Raw genomic sequence first — 8,374 nt, 5'->3', positions numbered from 1 at the left:
GCTGTGAAGAGGGTTTCAATCTTGACATGAATTGTTGGCTCTGCTGAGGGTGTTGTGTGGGAGTTTCGAAACAGATAAAAATCAGGTGTGAAAGTTCAAATGCAAGGTCATCAGGACAGCCAGATAGGAGCGGGAGAGCAACCTTCGGCCCCTCGGATCTGCTGTCCTGTTCCGTGGTTGTTCTTTGGCTTCAACACTTCCTGAAGAAGGGCCTGTGCCCGAAACGTCGAATCTCCTGTTCCCTGGATGCTGCCTGACCTGCTGTGCTGTTCCAGCAATAAAGTTTCAACTTCAACACTACCCTACCTAGTCACTCCCTTGATTCATGCCTATCCCAGCCTGAAAGAGATTCAGCAATGACAAGCGTTCAGTGAAGATGTGTCTTTTGCACTGAGGGCAAAAGGGTCATTTCTTTTCCTGGGACTTTGCGTTCTCGAGTCCCTAGCAAGGCAAGAAACCGTCTCTCAGTTTTAACCCAGTCAAGCTTCATCAGCGTCTTACGTATATCGATGAGGTAGTATCTTCCTGAACCCCAATTCAAACAGCTCCCCCCTCAGAGGACATCCTCCCATCCTGGGAAATAATTTAGTGAACCTTGACCTCCATCCTTCCTTTGATATAGAGACAATGCTCTGATTGTTGTCTCATCCAGGAATATCTCATTCCATTCTTTCTTGGTTCTCCAAACCCCTTGCGACAATATACGTTCCTTCCAGGGGTGTGCCCAAGTCTTCTGGAATTTCAGTAGTTGCCAGTGATGTTTGTAAGAATGAAACCATTCTGCCTTTCTGTTCTTATTGCTTAAACGAATAACCTCCCACTTCCCCATATTATAGTCCACCTTTGTGCCCACTCACTTCATTCCTCTATGCCTCTTTGCAGGATGTTTTTGTGCCCTCTCACAGCTTATATTCTCTTTTAACTCTGCATTGGGCAAAGGCATTAACAGAGATGGCAAACCGATGAAACATGGGCACTGATCCTGCCACACTCCGCTAGGCACAGGACGCCAACTTGAAAGTTGCTCATTTATACAATCTCGCTTTTCTTTGTATCTGTAAACAATCCTCATTCCTCTAGAAGGGCTCTTGCCCGAAACGTCGACTCTACTGTTCCTGGGATGCAGCCTGACCTGCTGTGCTTTTCCAGCACCGCAGTCTCCACTCTGACCTCCAGCATCTGCAGTCCTCACTTTCTTCTTATCCTCTACTCATGCTAATTTATTTCTCCGCGAACATTACTGAAATGGACATTCATGACATTGTCATTTGTGGGAGCTTGCTGTGCACAGATTAGCTGCCACATTTCCTTCATTACACTCATGGCAGGAGCTTAGATCCACTTTATTAGCTAAAGAGCATTTGGAACATCTCAAAGGTGCTCATTGATTTGGTTCTTGAATGTCCTTAGATTAATGATCACTGGACAATCTCTGGACATGGCACCCAATCCAAAACCTTTTGGAAATCTGAGAATACAGGTTTCCTCTCAGTCAGAATGAATGGGCGAAAAGAGTACTGCATTGGGTCACCTCGCAGGGTCAACATGTACATGCTGGTGATGCTCCAGTAATGGAGGGGTAGACTCAGAGAAGGGTTTGAGATGTTTTTGCCTATCCCTCAGTCCCTGACGATGAGGCAGTTCAAGTTAAGTCCCCATCTTCCCAGGACCCTGTTCTCATCTCCATTAGACAGAGGGACACACAGCAGCATGGTGACTGGGTGGTTAGCACTGCTGCTTCACAGCGCCAGGGACCTGGGTTCAGTTCCAGCCTCGGGCGACTGTCTCTGTGGAGTTTGCACATTCTCCCCGTGTCTGCATGGGTTTCCTCCGGTGTCCCAGTTTTCACCTAAGCTGTGCAGGTTGGGTACATTGGCCATGCTAAATTGTCCCGTAGTGTTCAGGGATGTGTAGGTTAGGTGCATTAGTCAGGGGAACTGTAAAGTAATAGGATAAAGGAATGGGTCCGAGTGGGTTACTCTTCGGAGGGTCGGTGTGGACTTGCTGGGCCAAATGGCCTGTTTCAACCCTGTCGGGATTCTATTCTCTAGAGCACGTTGCTAAGGTCAGGATATTCCAAAAGCTCAACACAGACCCCTGGCATTAAGGATCCATTATTCAGCATTGGTGAGAAATATTCCTTGTGGGCCTACCTGCTTCCATCAACTAGATTTTAGCTGCTGGTTGTAGGATCTTGTGGGGTCACATTGGATCACCCAGTTGGGACAGACTAGACTGAGGGGGCACTGTCCAAGAAAAAGGGGACCCCTGTCTAAGAGGGAAATGAGGTGAATCCTTGTTTTTGTTAGAGGATCATTCGGCTGTGGAATTTATTTTCTCAGCAAGCCGTGTCATCGGGTATTTTTAACTCTGAGCTTAAGAAGATTAAGGAGTGGCAAGCGGGTCAAAGGTTACTCGTGAGGTTGGGGTTGTCAGGTTGAGTCCTGAATTCGATCAGCCGGGGTCAGATCAAATAGCAGAGGACATTCAAAGTCCAAATGGGAATTGGTGGTGGATGCAAAACTCGCTGCTGGTTGCAGTCATACCCCAAAGGAATCGAGTTGCACTTGTTGGAGGTCAGTCATGCCAAGTCAAAGGCTGATTTGCAATAGTTCCTCAACATACTACCTGAGGCCCAACCATCCTCAGTTGCTTTACCAATGATCTTCTCTCTATCATCAGGTCAGAAGTGATGATGTTTGCCGAAAATTGCACAGTGTTCAGCACCATTCGTGAATCCTCAGATACTGAAGCAGCCAATGTTCAAATGCCACCAGACCTGGACAATATCCAGGCTTGGGATGACAAACGGCAAATACAGTTTGCACCACACAAGAGAGTATCTAGCCTTCATTTCATTGACATTTAATGGCATTAGTGTCACTGAATCCCCCACTACCAACATCCAAGTTGCTATTGACCAGAACTGAAAAATGTGTTGCTGGAAAAGCGCAGCAGGTCAGGCAGCATCCAAGGAGCAGGAGAATCGACATTTCAGCCATAAGCCCTTCTTTAGGAATGAGGAAGGTGTGCCAAACAGGCTAAGAGCTGAAAATGTGTTGCTGGAAAAGCGCAGCAGGTCAGGCAGCATCCAGGGAACAGGAGAATCGACGTTTTGGGCATAAGCCCTTCTTCGGGCTTATGCCCGAAACGTCGATTCTCCTGTTCCCTGGATGCTGCCTGACCTGCTGCGCTTTTCCAGCAACACATTTTCAGCTCTGATCTCCAGCATCTGCAGACCTCACTTTCTCCTCAAACAGGCTAAGATAAAAGGTAGGGAGGAGGGACTTGGGGGAGGGGCGTTGGGAATGCGATAGGTGGAAGGAGGTTAAGGTGAGGGTGATAGGCCGGAGAGGGGGTGGGGGCGGAGAGGTCGGGAAGAAGATTGCAGGTCAAGAAGGTGGTGCTGAGTCCGAGGGTTGGGACTGAGATAAGGTGGGTGGGGGAGGGGAAATGAGGAAGCTGGAGAAATCTGCATTCATCCCTTGTGGTTGGAGGGTTCCTAGGCGGAAGATGAGGCACTCTTCCTCTGATTTGGACAGGCCATTTGAATATAGTGGCTACAGGAACAGCTCAGAAGTTAGGAATCCTGCAGCGACTAACTCAGCTCCTGCCTCCCAAAGGCTTGTCTACTGTCTACAAGGCACTGGTCAGGAGTGTGATGGAACACTGTCTACTTGCCTGGATGAATGCAGCTCCACACCATCCAGGCCAGAGCGCCCACTTGATTAGCACTCAATGTATAAACATTCATTCCCTTCACCGCCAATGCTCAGTAACAGCAGTGTGTTCCAATTACAAGATGGACTGCATAAATTCACCGAGGCTTCTTTTGGACAATGAATCCATGACCACCAGCATCGAGAAGGACCAGGGCAGCAGATACATGGGAACACAAAACCCCTGCCTGTTCCTCTTCAAGCTACTCGCCATCCTGACTTGAAAATATATCAATGTTCCTTTAGCGTCACTGGGTCAAAAATCTTGAAAATTCTTCCGTTGTGTATCTGCAGCAAATGGATGCAGCGGTTCAAGAAGGCAGCTCACCACTTCTCAAGGGAGGTCCAGCCAGTGACGTCACAATGAGTATTTTTTTAAAAATTGGATCTTTTTGGATGTAGGTTTGCTCGTTGAGCTGGAAGGTTCATTTCCAGATGTTTCGTCACCCTACTAGGTAACTTCTTCAGTGGGCCTCAGGCAAAGCACTGCTGATAATTCTTGCTTTCTATTAATATGTTGGGTTGGTGATGTTATTTCCTGTGGTGATGCCATTTCCTGTGGTGAAGTCACTTCCTGTTCTTTTTCTCAGGGGGTTGGGGTAGATGAGGTTTAACTCGATGTATTCAAATCCCTCTACCAATAAAACCTAACATACTGTGTGCTTTCTTAACAGCACTATCAACCTGGGTGGAAACTTTCAGGTATCTATGGACATGGACACCAAGATCCCTCTGTGCATCCACACTACCAAGAATCTTTCCATTGACCCAGTATTCTGCCTTCCTGTTATTCTTCCCAAAGTGAATCACCTCACATTTATCTGTATTCAATTCTATTTGCCACCTCTCAGCCCAAATCTGCAGTTTATCCTTGTCCCCTGCAACTTGCAGCATTCTTCCCCACTGTCCACCACTCCACCGACTTTCGTGTCATCTGCAAACTTACTAATCCATTCACCTATGTCTGCGTTCAAGTTATTTATAAAAATGAAAAACAGCAGAGGTCCCAAAACAGATCCTTGTGGCATACACTAGTAACCGGACTCCAGGCTGAATATTTTCCATCAACCACCACTCACTGCTTTCTAACAGAAAGCCAGTTCCTAATCCTATTTCTGTGTATAATGCAGAAGTTGCAGGATCAGTTCATTCTAAAAAGGAAGGAAGATCCCAGGAGGAGGCATGGGTGGCCGTGGCTGATGAGGGAAGTTAAGAAACATATAAAGCTAAAAGAGAAAAAGTATAACATAGCAAAGATAAGTGGGAAAACTGAGGACTGGGAAGCTTTTAAAGAACAACAGAGGATTACTAAGAAGGAAATACACAGAGAAAAAATGAGGTACGAAGGTAAACTGGCCAATATTATAAAGGAGGGTAGTAAAAGTATTTTTAGGTATGTGAAAGGCAAAAAAATGGTTAAGACTAAAATTGGGCCCTTGAAGACAGAAACAGGGGAATATATTACAGGGAACAAAGAAATGGCAGAAGAATTGAATTGGTACTTCAGATCTGTGTTCACTGGGGAAGACACAAGCAATCTCCCTGAGGTAACAGTGGCTGAAGGACCTGAACTGAAGGGAATTTATATTTGCGAGGAATTGGTGTTGGAGAGACTGCTAGGTCTGAAGGTTGATAAGTCTCCGGGGCCTGATGGTCTACATCCCAGGGTACTGAAGCAGGTGGCTCGAGAAATCGTGGATGTGTTGGTGATTATTTTCCAGAGTTCGATAGATTCGGGATCAGTTCCTGCGGATTGGAGGGTGGCTAATGTTATACCACTTTTTAAGAAAGATGGGAGAGAGAAAGCAGGAAATTATAGACCAGTTAGTCTGACCTCATACACACAGGTGCTTGTCATACGCACAGGTACTTGTGAAGATATGGACCCCTCCAAAGGGGTCTCTTGGTTCAAGATTGGTCAAAGGAATCACGAGGAGTATGGTTTGTTTAAAACAAGGTTACCAGTTTAATAAATTAAGGCAGCCCGGCACAGATTTACCCTGCAATACAGAAGTTAAAAGCTTCCGTGTTACGTGGAGAAATGGCACAATTACATACAAAAATTTTTAAGAGCCTTAATTACAAGAAAAGGCCAATCACTTATAATAAGGTGACATGATTTACAGCAGGTTAATCCAATGATATTTCCTGAGAAACAGATTGTTTTACGTGCAAAGTCATCCCAGGCTTGCTAGTCCAAGGTTAGTTCAAATACTAAATCACTGTCTTATGATTCATATTGTGAAAAATCCATTGTTTTATCTTCTATTTTAGCTTAATTCAGCAGTACAGGTTCACAAAGTCAAATTATACTTTGCAGCCATTTTGTTGTGCAACTTTAAATTGAAAAGCCATTTTGTGGTTAATAAAAATCCACATATACTTGTTGCTTCTGACAACAGCCTAAATTCAAACTTTAGATCCTTACTTGTAATGTCCCAGTTTAAAACAACATTCACTCTGTCTTAAAGGTACAGTACATGCTTTCAACTTTGTAATTTCTCTTCATTTCAGTCCTATAAAGTTTACCCCTTATTCTTACACTATGAGTCCTGGTTCTGGACTCCCTGCCATTGGGAACATCCTTTCTGTGCCTAGCCCATCTGGTACTGTTAGAGGTTTCTGTGAGATCCCACCATCCCTTTGTCCTAAACTCCAGTGAATACAATCTTAACCGACTCAACCTCATCAAATGTTAGTCCTGGAATTCCTCAGAATCAATTCAGAAAACCATTGCTGCACTCCCTGTTTAGCAAAAACATCCTTCCTGAACTACAGAGACCAAAGCAATACACAATTTTCTAGGTATGGCCTCAATAATGCCCTCATGTCATTCTTGTTCCTCTACTTGAATTCTCTCACTTTGAAGGCCAACATACAGTTACTGCCTGCTGCACTGGCATGTGTACATTCAGTGTCTGGTGCACCAGGACACCCAGGTCTTGTTGAAATTAGCGAGTACAAGGTCTTGGAGAGAAGATGGTAGCACTTAATGCTGGTGGAATGGCGAATGTCACTGCCCTCCCTTCGACACTCTGGATTCAACCTCCTTGGGCTGCCACCAACGATTCCTCTAATTTTATCCGGGGACATGGGAAGTCCTTGGGGAGCAGAGGCCTCCGGAAGTGGAGGCCAATATGTTGGCACACCAATCGACACGTGTTGAACCTCCCGAAGTTGCACGGTTTGGAGGGAACAATGCTGGCAAACTCGAACTCGGCTGGCTCAGTCTAGCATGGTGCCCTCCTCTGCCCGTTCTGGGGGAGGACCATGGTGCATCTCTGTGCCATCCCTTCCTGCGGCCTCTCCATAAAGCATGGAACCACGTGCCCCGTCTTCACCTTACACCTGTGTAACGATGCTGGTACTTTAACAAGGTGTAAGGTATAGGGTTAAAATTGTGCAGAATAAGGGAACAGGTATTGCTTCTGCAAAAGCTTACATTATAAAATTAGGCTGCGCATGCAAATACTAAACAGTGAGAAGCGAAAACAGATAGAATTATCTATGACTAATAAGGCAGAGCCATCGTGAAGCGGGATGTACCAGGCATAGGAAAACAGAAAGAAGCAAAAACAGGTAGAATTATCTCTGACTAATAGGGCAGAGCAATTATGGAGCAGGATGTACCAGACATAGGAAAATAGGAGAAGCGAAAACAGGCCGAATTATCTATGACTAATAGGGCAGAGCAACCGTGGAGCAGGGTGTACCAGTAACAGGAGAATAGTGTGCCAGTCGCAGGGGGGATGTGGCCAACGGATGGAATTTAGTTTGGCAGGATGATTGCACAAAGACAGCAAACTATGCCAGGATAGACACATATAAGAAATGAGATAAATAAGAGTAAGGGGTGACAGGCTTAGAGTCATGGGAGAAGTAAACAGAGGTGGAGAGAAGCTGGACAAAGGTGAAGCGAAGCGAGAGCTTGTGATAGGCTACGCGCTACAGTAATCAATGGGGTGAAAGGGGAGGACCGAGAGATGCAGTTGAACAGCATAAATCAGAATGTTACCCTCAGATCGGTGTGCTTACTCGTTAGGCACCCGTTCTTGCAAGTACGTATCAATAAAATTCGCTGCTTCAGAATTTGACTCGGACTGTAATTTATTAATATGTGAGTTTTATTTCTCACACAAGGTTATGTTGTCCTCGGTTTTTCTTTCAGAGGGATTGTAAAGACAGAGGTTCTAATATGTCTGGAAATTTCTACTTGAAAAAAACTTTGAAATGTTTTTTAAAACACGTGTACAATGAAAGGGGAAATCATCATTTCTCCTAGTTCAGGGTTTGGTTTAAATGAGCTGTTTTGTTTGCAGCTGCTGGTTAAGTTTTGTTGGAGACAAGAAAATTGCAGATGCTGGAATCCAAGGTAGATAAGCAGAGGGATGGAATAATAGCAAGCCAGGCAGCATCAGCAGGTGGCGAAGTCAACGTTTCCGGTGTAACTGGGAATCTGGAGAAGCTGCTGGGACTCAAAGAAGCACCTCCATGCTCTCACTCCAAGAGCATCCAGGTATGAACATAGTCACAAAAGAGGGGCAGGCAGTTGGGAACTATTAAGCCCCTCCACATCCCACTGTCTGCTCTGGTTGATGGCAATTTTAGCCAGGTCCAAGGGCAGACCCAAGAGGAGGTCCTCTGACTTGCCCTTC

The sequence above is a fragment of the Chiloscyllium plagiosum genome, unplaced genomic scaffold, assembly GCF_037043375.1.
Source record: "Chiloscyllium plagiosum isolate Xiang-an unplaced genomic scaffold, Cpla_swu_hap1 HiC_scaffold_38, whole genome shotgun sequence".
Classification (NCBI taxonomy): Eukaryota; Metazoa; Chordata; class Chondrichthyes; order Orectolobiformes; family Hemiscylliidae; genus Chiloscyllium; species Chiloscyllium plagiosum.
This window is presented reverse-complemented; position numbering follows the sequence as displayed.